This window comes from Pygoscelis adeliae, unplaced genomic scaffold (assembly GCF_000699105.1).
Source record: "Pygoscelis adeliae isolate BGI_AS28 unplaced genomic scaffold, ASM69910v1 Scaffold145, whole genome shotgun sequence".
NCBI classification, from domain to species: Eukaryota; Metazoa; Chordata; class Aves; order Sphenisciformes; family Spheniscidae; genus Pygoscelis; species Pygoscelis adeliae.
The window spans coordinates 1,847,841-1,861,284 of NW_008824866.1; the positions used below are offsets into that span (position 1 = coordinate 1,847,841).

General features: G+C 42.7%; 1 protein-coding gene across 1 annotated transcript in view; it reads left to right on the forward strand.

Moving 5' to 3' along the window:
* The window catches only part of LOC103917324 (chromosome unknown open reading frame, human C8orf37), a 61,506-nt gene that overhangs the window by 928 nt on the left and 47,134 nt on the right, over positions 1-13,444 (forward strand). The gene's annotated exons all lie outside the window — the stretch shown is intronic.

Here is a 13,444-nt window from a genome sequence, read left to right on the forward strand (position 1 = left end):
GGAAGCTGGAGCCCGGCCCTGCTGTGGTATCTCTGGGGCAGGGATTGAGGCCCCAGGGGCTGACGTGGGGTCCTGGGCAGGGTGCGGGCAGCCCCGGCGGGTGGGCAGGGGCGGTCAGGGCTGTGGGTGCCCTCAGGGCCCTGACACAAGGATCCTGATGTAACCTAGTTATTCACTGTCTGAGCATCAGCTGTTGTTCTAATGCTGTCTCTATTAAGTGTGTAAGAATGTCTTTGAAAACCACAGTCACTTCCACAGGTCGCTACCTATTTTTCCTACAAGCCAAGACTCCCATCATAAACACAGGGCTGCCCACTGGTAAATCGAACAAAGCCTGTGCCCTCCCCAGCAGCCCTGACAAACAGGGGCGGCTTTGGAGCGCACCCGCCGGAAAAGCAGGATGGTGTCCTTCACCAGGATTGCGGTGAGGAGGAGAGGAAAGCACACTTCAAAATCAAAGCATCTCCCACCCCTCCTCACTCATCCCCACTAAGATGTGGCCTCCAACTCCATGTAAGGTGGTGCTTTCTCCCTATTCCCTAATACTCCCTACTATAGGGAATATTCCCTGTTGCCTGTGAGATGTTGTGTCTCACAGCATCAGGCACAACTCAGTTCTCTCCAGCAAGGCTGCAATCTTTTTTATGGTATGTCCATCAGCAATAATAGCTCATTCTTTAATGGAATATTTGTTACTTGCTTTGCTATTGCAGTACAGCAGCAGTTCCTCCATTGTCATAGCAAATGTTTCACTTCTTTCTCTCCGCAAGCACTTACCTGGTTCCCTATTCCCATAGTTTCTGAGCACATCATACTCTTTTTACCTTCTCTTTTTATTCTTGCAAGGTAACGAATCTCTTTCTGCCTGACCTGTATCCAGAAAAAAACTTATTTGACTCAGAGTTGACATCTGAAGTTGTGGGCTAACAGTGTAGTTTTTACGTTTCCAGATGAGTGATAGACCCTGCAAACAGAGGTGATAAGCAGAATTCTAAAACTATTAAATAGTTTATAGCAAAACTACAGGAAGACTACGAGAAGCAAAAACACAGAAAGACTAAGAGAAATGAAACATTGTAGTTTAATGAGCGAGGCAGACAACTAAACTGAGCAGGACCATAGTTTCTAAATAAACATTTGAACATATTGACTGCGTAGTCCTTAAGTTATCACAGTGTGTTACTGCAAGCAGATTTTTCTTTCATGTTAGAGAAAAAGAAAAGAAAGAAAACAAAAAGTCAAGAAATATTCTTTCTTAAGAGGTCAGTCAGAAAAAGTTATCTGCTGTGGGACCCACCCTATCTGACTGTCCAAAAGCTCCACATCCAGCCTACAACCAATACAGAGTGATGGTCACCTTCCAAGGGCAACTTATTATAAGATAAAGGCCTAAGAGCTTGAATGAATCAACCTGGAGATACCCATTTCTCTCCACTGAGGCCAAGAAACTAGATCAGACACCTGACTTCAAGATGCCAATAATTGGGTGGTATGAGTGCATCCCAATGCCTAAGAAGCCATTACACTGAGTGAATATCATTAGCAGGGAATTCACACAAAGCTTCACGCTTGTCCCCTGTGAAGGACATGGAGAACCCAACCATTCTCCTAAGATCTGGAAAATCAATAGAGGGAGCTCCCTACACTCTCTCCATCCCAGGCAAGACACTGCTACTGCTCACCTACCCTAGTTAGCCGGCCTCCTTAAACCCGCTTCTGTAAACTATTGCATATGCACAGAGGACTGGTGGAATAAAGGGCTTTAAGAGAAAGCAAACCATCCCTCCACTGTTTCTGGGAGCCAGGGAAAGGATATGGAAAGAATACGCAGTGAACTCTGGAACTGAGCTCAGTGATCTCCACTACAAACCTCAGGTCACCAAAGCTCATCTAGGCTCTACAGCAGGGTAAAGTGTGCTGACTAGCCCTCAGCTCCCTTCAGGACCTGACAGAATTGGGAAGCTCATTGGAGTCCACCTGCAGTGAGATATGTATGTGTTTGGGACATTTAGACAATCAGCTCACTTTTGGCAGGCTATGGCAAGTTTTCACACTGCTAGTGGTACTTGGTGTTTCTTGTCTGATACACCTTAAAAGATTGTGATGGAACCATGCAAGACCTGTGCAAGATCTGTGGGGGGCTTGAGTTGTATCTTCATTCATAGTTTATGAACAGAAGGAAAATGATTTTCATGAAGATCTGCAAAGTCTTGCTTGGCTGTCAGAACAGGGAATTATACAAAAGACAGTCCTGAAACACTTCTTGACAGGGTGAAGTTTGTCCACTGAAAGACAGGAAAGGGATTTCTTACATTGAAGACAACACCTGCAAGGGCTGCTTGGAATAGGTTACCATATCCCTTGATTCCTAACACTGAGATCAGGAGGAGTAAGATAGGGGGGGTTAAAAAAAAAAAAAAAAAAAAAAAAGAAAGTGTTTCTGAGTGTTTACAAGGCGTCGGGATGGGATATGAACACCTGCAGTCTTCCAGAGCCCTCAAAGAAAGGAGCTCAGAGTGTGAGGACTGAGATTTGTTAGGTCAGAAGGTAGTGTTGGAGACATCAGTCATGCTTTAGGAGATGTAAATCCTCAGGACTCATCTACAGAATAACACTGGGTGATTAAGACGAGCAGAAGACTTAATGGACTTTACATTCAGCCAAACTCTGGTGGAGAGGCTCCCTCTCCACAAGCCATTTCAGCACTAACAAAACCCTCTGTCATTCCTAACAAAAGCCTCTTTAAGAGGCAATTATCACTAAGGCAAAATTCAGTAAATTTGACTCACTTTATTGCCTAAGACCTCTGGAGTTTTGAAAAGAAAATCTAGACCCCTAAACTGCAAAATGCAATTTGCCCTGCTGCACCAGGATGTCCTGCACTGCACAACACAGGAGACTCAACAGCATGAAGCCATTTTGTTCCCATCTTGTGAGGGTGGGGACACACTGGTTTCATACAGGCTCTGCTGAAGACATAGATATGAGAACCCTGAGAAAAATCAGTCTGTCCTGTTAACCTCCCTGTCCTACAGAGTTTCATTTTTCAAGTAATTACACAGCAGAAGCATTCTCTGGAGTAGTGGTTGGTCTGTGTTAGAGCTTCCTTCACCACCATGATATACAAATTATACGGAGAGATATTACAGCTTCCTCTCTGTGGGAGAACAACGAGGTCTGAGAACCTTAACAGCATGTCCTACATTTTTAACTCATGACCTCTATTGCTTGTTTGTTTTTTATTCCAAATTGAAAGTACTTGACAGCTATTCTGATCTCAGGCTACTGATAATGTGTCTGCAGCTGAAATGTCACCCATTTTAAGGGGGGGGGGGGGGGGGGGGGGGGCAAAAGCAAAACAATCACTTCTCTCTTTGACTTGATCTCTGGGGCATCCGACCCAGATTTAGCATTATCTGAAGTATTCAGCGAGTGCTTCCACAGATGTGCAGCTCCTTTTGAAGAACTGTCTCAAGCATCATTTTAAGCCTTGGGTATAAAATAAACTTCAAATCTGTTACAGCTTGAACAAAAAGCAAAGCTGGCAGCCATTCTTTCCTTTAAAGACCTCTGTTTACTGTAGAGAGTTTTAGCCATGTTTTAATTTCAGAATTTTTTAAATATGTATTTTCTGAGAAATAAACATAGATGACTGAACTGTAAATTAAACCTGAGTCCCCTGGCTGCTAGCCCAGGCATCTACCAAGAAGGCCGACTGTCGTGCAAGTTCAGCTGCATCTCCCTGGCTGCCCTATAGCCAGGACAAGCTCTGTTCATGTTCCTCTTAAAATGCATGTATTCAGTGGTACAGGGATCAGCAAACCAGAGCTTATTCTGTTAGACTTTCTACTCCCAAGGAGTCTCATATGGCTGCTGGCCTGCGTGATTAAGTCCACACAGGTACAGTATAGAAAAACACTTCCATTGGTATAGAAAAACCCATGGATCAGTACTGAGCATCAGTACTGAGGCTGGTAGTTAGATACTGCATAGTTGCTTATGTGCTGGAAAGGCAAAAGAAGAATCTGAAATGCAATCAGCTAGTAAAGCTGCGACAGTGGCTGGAGAGGGAGCGTTGTCGGTGAGATGGGTGACAGCAGAGGGAGCAGCACAAACGCTGGGGGAAAGGTAGGAAGTAAAAGAGAAAACAGGAGCCAGCCCTCCAGTACATTTGGCAATGACACCCACTGGCTCGCTGCAGGTATGGCCATGCGTCGCGCAGGCTGGTCTTTCCTGAGGATACACTTCTAAACTCCGTACCCCTGGTTTCTAGTCACTGCACAGACAAATCAGTGATGCAGATCTATCTGGTGACTCTGAATCCCCCTAACATATCCCTGGAGAGCCTCGGGGGAGTCTGTGGTTCCTTTTACTGCCAGGACTACATTGTCTGAAAACTGGGCAATTGCTACTAGCAGCAATAAGCTTTTGAAGAAACACTGTGCATAAACACCACAGTGGATCTGCAGGCAGGTCTGCATGCTAGGCACTCCTCTTTCTTTGCCAGTGACAAACACAATAGCACACTCTTAGTTTTTAAGAGTTTTTTGTGCCTAAAATAAATGTGGTAGGTGAACACCAAGAATTTCAGCAGTATGGAAAATAGTCAGGTGAGTCAACAAAAACTGTGCTGCTTCTTTAAAATAGCAGATCATTACATGTCAGTCAGAGCATGGCAAATGGAAAGGATTCAAGTGTATTCCCACTTGATCCAGATCTGGCAGAAGCTTTTAACCATCACTGATGAGACTAAGTTGGCTGTAATAAGCATGCAAGTGATAACCCAGAGTACACTAAGCCAGCAATGATGTTGTTTATAATAATGATTAATGGAGAATTACAATAACACAAACACACATCCATATGCTCTATGAGTTGCTAACTAGCAAGGGAGAAGATGCAGCCCTTACGAATCCATGAAGGCACAGTGCAAATGATGTGGCTGTTTCAATGAAGAAAGCTCAGTGCAAACTGCTACGGAAGAACGGGGAATTTGGCTAAATTTCAGCAGAAGTGTCTGCCTCCACAACAGGTATCAAAAGTTACTGGGCCCAGGGGAACTATTTTGAGTAAGCGTAGATGCAGTAGCAAACACATCATGTGGTGTGGTATGCAGTATTGTGGATGCTTCTTTTACATCAGGAGGACAGTCATGGGCTAAAGAAGAAAAGCTGGATACTTGTCTACAGTGTTCATACTATCCCAGTCATTTTACTTGCAATGTCTAGAGCCACCTGCAGAACCAAATTCCTGAACTGCCTGCAGAACAAAATTCCTGTGCTTGTCTACCTACACATAAATTTGATTTTTTATTTAGCTTTCATACCTGACAAAATTTATACTCCATATAGTGATACCCCATCCAATGCGGAGACCAGCTTCAGGTATTAACACATGCAAATAATTGACAGACCCACAAATTCAATGCCAGCAAAGTGTATTACAACACTCTTACAAGAAACCATGCCAATAGAACATTGCTATATGAAAGACCTTGTGCAGAGAATAACTATTTGACCTAGTATGACAGAAAGACAACAGAAATTATGTTTGCCACTCTGGTGAGAAACACCTGTAGCGCAAGAGCTTAAGAAAATGAGCCTCGAACAATGGATCCAGTTTAGAAATGGGTTTCACCAATAATCATAGGAAAGAACAAGGCTTTTCATACTATTTTCATACAATTTCATACTACTTTCATACTCGTCTCTGCATGATCTTAAGGAGGCCAGATGAAGCCATGGTGACAGACGTATGGAGTAACTATGTCACCGTTGAAAAAGTATTTGTTCTGATGGACAAAGTTGTTTTATACTTTTGCTGTACAGAGTGTGTCTCGGCAAGTAATGCTGCTGGCAGGCAGCAGAGACCTCACAGCACATAGTATACATAATAATTTACCATTTTAAATGTCTGCCCTAAAGCATTCATATCAGATGCCACATACTTTTTCTGAAAATGATGTCCATGACTTCCAATAACCAGCCTAGTTGCCCATTATGGTCTGGATGATGTTACTGTACTATAAAAGACTTCCAAAGTACATGAAAAAGACTTCTCTACTGCATCAACACAACAGGACTGAAACCAAACTTTGACAAATACCACTTTCTGTGCACAGAATTGGCTTTTATTGGGCAAGAAACTCCTCCCTTTTGAATGAAATTTGGCAGTCTTTACAAAAGTCAGATCCCTGAAAATATTGCACACATTATGTTTGTTCTTTAGGAATAAATGACGGTGTGCAAAGCTTATCCCTATCTTTGCTTCAGCTGTAAAACTATTAAAATATTACTTTGAGGAACTCCAAAGTTGTCCTAGATGTATGCTGCAAAAATGTTTGAAATCAGGAGGATCGTGGATAGCCCAGGACTTAGGCTGTTTGATCCTGGATTGTCTACAACTTATTGATGTCTTAGATGATGGACCAGAACTGGATGTGCTCAACTTCATCAGGACAGCATGGAGAAAGACACTGTATTTGCTCAAGAATTTTCAAGGGAGAAAAGAGTGAGCAGTCTCTTGTAGAAAAAGCTTATCCTTAGTCTGGCGTCAGAAAGCCATGGAGCTGTGGACCCCTGCTGCACAAAGACCACAGCCCTTTGACCACACTGTGAACAATGAACAGGTCCATTGAGTGCAGATCTGAATTGTCCAATGGTCAATGACACTATATATGTTTACACATGAGACAGACCCAGACGAGATTGAAAGCTGGCTGCTTGTCTGGCTTGCTCCTATTCTTTGCCACCTACGCTGATGGATGATGACAGTGCACTTACTGCACAAGCATACAGACCGGCTGCAGCTGCAGGAAAGCAATGTAAAGAGCTTTGCTTAGCGTGTCTGATTCAATAAAAACAATGTGGTTTCCTGACACCAAGATGGCTTAACAGTTCCAAGCCTTGAGCCAGCTCCACTGTCACACTTCTGTGGATTCCAGAGTAATTTGTCTCTATGGACAAATGTGTGATATAAGCTATTTATCAACTTCTTATTCAGGGGAATCTGTTGGAAAGCATGCCCACATGGCTCAAAAAAGGTTCAGTATGAAAAAGTGTTTATCCAATCTGTGCAGGTGTCCAGGACTGGATTCTCAACTAAAAGCTCCTCTGAAAGCTTGTGTTATTTGCCAGTCCCATGACAAGGCATGGCAAGCTGCTTATGTATCTTTTCAATCTGTTCCTCTACCCAGATTGTCGGAAAAAACCACTATTAACTTCACAACCCTGTTAGATCATGTGCCATTTAATTGTCACTGTGCTATCCCAATCATTTCATGCAGTAGCTAGAAGCGTTCCTATATACGTTTACATACATTTTTATAGGTGCATATATACATACACATATGTATGTATACATATATGCATGATGTTTATATTTTCATGAGAAAAATCCACAAAGAATTCATATCAGCCAACAGGTTAAATTTCCCCTCATTAGAATCTGACATTTTTTGAGGAAGAAAAGCATAATGTACAAAAATCTTTTTTTTTTTTTTTTTTTGTGATGAGGGTGGTGAAACACTGGAACAAGTTGCTCAGAGAAGCTGTAGATGCCTCATCCCTAGAAACATTCTATGATCATCCAAATATTACCTGTAGTCCAACAGAAAAAATCAAACATTACAAAGGGACTTTGAAAAGGTGTTTGCAGACTGTTCCCTTGGAAGAGAGGGTTTGAAAAGCCCTTGTTACAGATGCTCTACAAACATACCAAGCCACACACCGTCTAACAACTTACTTCATGAATTTCTGCGTGGTAGGGTAGGTGCATCATAAACTACATGTTGCTGATACAGCAACAATTTGAATACACATGCAGTAATCCAATGAAAAGTATAAAAAATCTTCCTATTTCCTCTCATTTTGCTCTTCATATTTCTCATTTTGTACTTTGCCAGAGACAGCATCAAAATGTTTGGTCTTCCTACCTAGTATAAATACCTTCTCATTTTACTTCAGCCTCTCCAATACTAAATGCATACAGGAATTTGAACCAACTCAGCATCCTACGAAATCCTAGCTATCACTTGCATGGATGGGAAACTAAGAAAGTTCTGGAAAGAGGTGAGGTTTCAATTATTTTTGCCTAAACCACAGTTTGTCTTTTTGTTCCTAGGTTATTGGCAGCCTCATAAGTGATGATCCAGTCGCTGAACACTGCAATAACAAAAAATCCCTTGCAGTAGGAACCAGGTTTTCTTCCAAGAAAAGGAGGGAGCACTGTTGCCTGACTGGTGGTGCCAAACAGCAGAAAGTGCCGATCAGCTGTTCCCAAAGAGAAGTGCTGGGACCCTTTGCTGTGTTGATTGTCCTCTCCTTGTGCGTCCTTTGCAAGCCTCAGGCTGATGTGGGCACTGCTAGACTGTCTCCGACTTTGGGTGCTGTCATGATGGTCAGTTAACTTCTCACTAGAGAGCCCTCTCAGAACCATTCACACTGAAGGTTGCACAGAAGTCCTGAAGGTGACCTCAGCTCAAACACAGACAACACTTCTTCTAATGAAGAAGCACTTTCTTCTCACCTAAGTGGCTGAATCCTAACCACTTCATTCCATAAAATAAAATAAGTGCCACCTATAGTGGCACCCTGCAGGTCATCTATTCCTAGAAAGCCACATTAAAAAAAAAGAGTCCTAAAGAAAAAATGGAGAGAGAGCTATGAAGATACCCTACGCAAAGTACTGAATATTTACATAACAGATTGATAAGAAAGGCGATATACAATGAACTCCAAGAGGTCTCTGAAGACCTGAACTCTCAGTGCTGATGAGAAGGAGTCAGAAAGATGTTGAGATGGCTCCAATCTTTATATCCCTGGCTGGGAGAAGAAGGACATCCTGAGAATGTGCCCCAACAGGTACAGCAACCCAGGAGTTGCTAGAGCATGGGAACCATGTGTGGGTTTGTCACCAATCAGGTGAAAAACAACTTCCAACCAGAAAAAAAAAAAAAACACGTTGATTTTCTTTTTAGCAACAGCAATTTTTCAAGCCAGGTGACTAGACAGAGACGTTTACTTTCAGTGCAGTCACCTAGATAAAGGTCTGGTGTTCAGTGGGGCTGTGCACTAGGCATTTCGTTCCCAGCAGCAGGAAGGGGCAGGTGCCTTGGACCCATGGGTAGTTGCAACCTTCAGTGATGGGACTTGTGATACCTTTAGGTGTGCGAGGTGTAGGTGAGAGAAACTGAGGTTGTGGTTAATGCTGTCGGATCCAAGAGACATGTTCAGTTCTCAGCGTCGCCACTTAACACAGTTTGATCTCTGCCTTGCATGTTGCAACCTTTTTCCTATCCACTCGCCTTGCCTATATAGTCTATGGCAGGAATTGCTGTTGCGAGTCCCATGCCCAATGCTATTCCACTGTTGCCTAGGGCCTCTAATAACAGAAAATAATTACAACCATAATCTTAGAAACCAGAGTTTGAAAAAAAAAAATTTGATTTCCAGGGATGCTTTGGGCAGCTTTTTACTTTCTCTGTGCGTGCAGCTCCCTCAGTGCTGGCACGAATTCCACATTTGCCCCGGTTGGTCGGAGGCAGAACTTTGGGTATAAAAAAAGGAGGTTTTCGCATAACTCCCTTTTTTTGTATAAGTGAAGTTTAAAAGACTTTAAAAACCGTCAGAGGAAAAAAAAGGAAGAAGAAGAACTTAGTCACCAGGATATGAAAAACTGCTTTTTCTAGACATCCTGGTTGACTTCCAAGCTGCATCTGACAGCTAGAGAAGCGCAGTCCATCATGGCTCTTTTTCCATTTCCAATCCTTTCCCTGAAGCCTTTCATTTCTGTAAAACATTCCCTCTCAGTGTCCCCCACACTTCATCCCACTCATGACTGGCTTAAGTGATGCATCTGAAAGATCTAAGCTGTGTGAAACACGACTTTGTGCAAGTCCAACACCAGGGACGGATAGAGGGACTCAAACAACCCTTTTTTTTCTGCAGATGTGGTAATTTGGGAAACTTACAGATGCTGAATCTGTCACACTAGATCCATTAGTCTCTGCGCAGAGTACTGAGTATGCTCGTGTGTGCACATGGTCATATAGAAACCATCTCCCAATCTCCCCATACAGGAGAAAAATCAGAAAAAATTGTAGAGCTTTCCTTTCCATTAACCTGATCTTTCAGCTATACCTTCCTAACCTGAGAGGAGTGGGTACCCTACAGCTTATAAAGGGTAAGACAGCTTTGAGTGGGGAATTTATTTTCCTCTTAAAACCAACATATGTATTTTTTATTAATTCATCCTCTATCTTCTAGCTTTAGCAATAGCCTGTACCATGTCAGGCTTTACTGAAGACCTCCCATTTGTGTAAGAATTGCTATACTCCATCAAGCCACAATCTGCTTAGTCTAATATCTTGCTTTCAAGACTTGCCAAGATGTTTCAAAGGAAATTCTTGAAAATCCCAGTGGTACTCAAATTATGGCAAAATCTGTTTCTAAGATGCTACCTTCTTTTTAGCAGTTGGTTTATGTCCTTATTCTTTCTGCTCTCCGTTTTCAATATTTATGTCAGTAAACAAGGTCAGATCCTCGTCAGTTATCTAAAGGGAGCATTGCTCCACCGATTCCAGTTGAGATGCATCATGTCATACAAGATTAAGATGTGTTTCCCTCTTCTTATTGTGCCCATCATTGCCACGGTATCAAAGCATTATCTTTTGAAACAGTAGCATTTTTTGTTTGGTTAGTTTTGGACACTGATAATTTAGTAAAGGACTTCATAGATCTGTCTGCTGTGCTCTAATTTATGAATTATAATAGTTCATTTTAAATGCACCGTAAGTCCTGTAAGTGGTTCATGTAGCCCTTCCCAAGAGCTGCCATGCATGGCGCCTGATAGGCAGTGTAAGTAACCCTGCTCACATCCGAGGCCTCCCCTCACTGTTCACCTCTTTCTGCAGGATCATCAGTGATGATATTCTACAGCATGGATTGCAACTGTTTCTCTTTCAGCCTGTCTAAAATCAGTCATTTTTCCTTTTTCTTCTGTTTCTGTCTCTTGGCCCGTTTCTAATCCATGACAGCACTTTTCTTCTTGTCCCGTCACTGCTTAGTTTCTTTAATACCCTCTTGTGAGGGATTTTGTAAGAGACTTTTTGAAAGCTTTGGTGATCTCCTGAAAGGAGGGTATGACATCATTTCAGAGTCCAAACATTACCTGCCCCCTGTCTCCCTGCAAAATCTGCCGAGGTGAGAAGGGCGGAGGGGACTGAACAGCCATTGTGTGCGTGCTGGCTGGCACAGCCTCCTCCATCTGATGGTGCTTTCCATGGAAATTGTAGCTGCATTCACTTTGGCTGAGATCTGAGGGCTATTTTTGGAAGGTTTAAGAACCTCCAGGGAGTCACTTTTATTCATGTAAAGGGTCTTGAGTTTAATTTATTAAAGAAATAAAAACATGCCCCCATGCTTAACTTCAGTTGGCTTTTACAGAGTATGAAGAAGGGGAATGGCTGGAGCAGAAGCCAGGTGGGTACGGATCCCTGGTTTGCTGGGATGGCTTTTCTGAACCAGGACAGGATCAAACAGCCTGAGAGGACATGAGTGGGGGAGAGAGGAGCTGATGCTACCTGTGACCAAAGGATTGTCAACAAATGATGATGGCCTGGGGCAGTGAATAAAAGTCCTTTGGATCTTCCACAAGACTTCCCTCCAGGTGAGGGAAGAGGTCAGGAGAAGAGAAGAAGGTTTTGGGGGAGAGGTGTACAGAGGACCAAAGAGGGGAGTTTTTGAGCACAGTCACTTCAGTAAAGGCAAGTCTCAGTGGAGAGTCACTCACTTTAGACAGTGGAGTGACTATAATCTGCCAATACGCTATATTACAGAACATAGATAGACCATGCTGCTGCTACTGTGTAACTCAGGGTGGATGAGTTGTCCTTTTTTTTTAATCTTCTCTACTCCAGTATACTAGGTTATGTGGACACAGGAACAGAGAGAGAATCTAAGGCATAATTTTGGAGAAAATCAAGCCTTGTTGGCTTTTTAAAAGTGAGCAACCTGTACATTCAAAAAGTAGGCATTTGAGAGCATGTCAAAGTTTGTTTTGATTCACTGAGGGGTAAATTTGCCATTGTTTGTGTTGGAAGAAATTGATTCTAGGGGTTGCGTAAGTTGGAAGCTTTTTAAATTTGGGACAGCTGGGCTTCCCAAAAATTAACAAATGGCCTTAGAATCTGCAATATTGTTGTATTTAAATAACCATTAGTGTGTAGCCTCCAAAACCAGGCACATCTTCTCCAAACCATCCTTTCCTTCTCTTCTTATCTTGGAATTCTCCCTTACTTGAAGGTATCTTCTATGGACATCCAGGGACTTTCATCTACTGCCCTAACTTCTTGCAGCAGAGTCTTTTGGTCACTGATGGTGCCATATCTTTTTCAATAAGCTCAGTGTTGGCATGTAGGAACTGGTGCTGCCTTAGGGGGCTTGGGAAACTTCTGAGCAATTGGAATTAAACATCCTTTGGCCACAGGTGAGAAGGCAGTGTGCAGTAATTGTCTAGCTAGACAAAGTGGGATTGCTTGGGTGTTATCCAGAAGGTGCATGTCTGAATATAATGTATTAATGCAACAGTCAAGAAATGCTAATGCCACTGTTTTCCAGGTTAGCAGATGTTGGTGGAGGGGAAAACCTCAGAAAAAATGGGATCAAAGGGAGTGAGGGATTCAACTGTCATTTTAATGGGTCATAAAATGGGTAGGCGTCTCCTGTAATAAACCTTAATTGAGAACGTGTTACCAAAATAGATGCGATAAGTCATACTTGATACAGAAAAATGTCTTCTCCTTTCTATCTGAATAGCCTTTTTCTGTGTTGTGGTATTTCCTGACTGCACCATTTGGCTCATTGTGACAGCAGAACGATTCAGTGTAGCTGCGAGAGCTTGGAGGCAGGCTCTCTCTTCTGTCAACAGGCAACTTGAAGGGTTTGCCAGATAGATAAGCTCCAGGCTGTACTTTTGCCTCAGGATACCAGCACACGTGCCAGCCCAGGTAACAGCAAACTCCGGGATTAAGCTAGGAAATAAACTGTAATGTAAATAGGTGGAGGTTTTGAACCAAATTAATAATACATTTGTTGAATGCAACCTTTCTTTTTCCTCTTGACCGTTGATAATTTATAGCACCCTGCACTAATTTGTTCCTCTTTCCGATTGCCCATTTTCCTCCTTTTCTTTTCCTTTCCATCCAGCAAGTGTTTCTATCCCCAAAATTTCAAACATCACCATTATGGCAGTAACTCCCACCACAGAGGTGCAGACCTTACCTCTACCAATGGCAGGTAATGCAGACCTGAGAGATATTGGTGCTGGTAAGGCAGGAAGGTATTATGAGATTATAGCTATCCTAGTAATTTAGGCACGCCTAGGTTTAAATATCTAGATGGATGGACCAACTGGAACAGCACCCCCTGGCTTATGACACCTCCTG